The sequence below is a fragment of the Tupaia chinensis genome, unplaced genomic scaffold (genome assembly GCF_000334495.1).
Source record: "Tupaia chinensis unplaced genomic scaffold, TupChi_1.0 Scaffold145456_1, whole genome shotgun sequence".
Lineage (NCBI taxonomy): Eukaryota > Metazoa > Chordata > Mammalia > Scandentia > Tupaiidae > Tupaia > Tupaia belangeri.
In genome coordinates, this window is record NW_006205314.1 from 142568 (window position 1) to 142902 (window position 335).

Below are 335 nucleotides of genomic sequence, written 5' to 3' on the forward strand. Positions count from 1 at the left end.
AATTCTCAGGAACCACGCGCCTTTGCCCGGCCCACTGGCCCCCCCCCCTGCCCTGTCGCAGCCAGCCTGGACAAGACCGCGACCCTCACCTGTCTATCCGTAGGCGTCCCCCCGCAGGCCCAGCTCGCTTGCTGCAGGCACCGGCCGATCTCCTTGCCCAGGACAACCACCCTTTTCTCCCCGCCCTCATGGGCTGAGAATCGGCTGAGCTTCCCCCACCGAGGAGATTGGTCCGGCTGGAAGCCGGCTCAGCCAATCGGCGCTCGCGGCGTGATTTTGCCCAATGAGGCCAGAGCTCGGCCGCCAGCCCGTCGGCATCCCGCCTCCTCCCCGGT

General features: G+C 68.4%; 1 protein-coding gene across 2 annotated transcripts in view; it reads right to left on the minus strand.

Annotated features, from left to right (window-relative positions):
• NSDHL (NAD(P) dependent 3-beta-hydroxysteroid dehydrogenase NSDHL) overlaps positions 1-207 on the minus strand; it is a 21754-nt gene extending 21547 nt beyond the window's left edge. For both annotated transcript variants that reach the window (XM_027768084.1, XM_006168030.3), the window contains exon 1: positions 90-207. The gene's annotated coding sequence lies outside the window, so the exon portion shown is untranslated. The remainder of the gene's footprint in view (positions 1-89) is intronic.
• Positions 208-335: the final 128 nt, after the last annotated feature.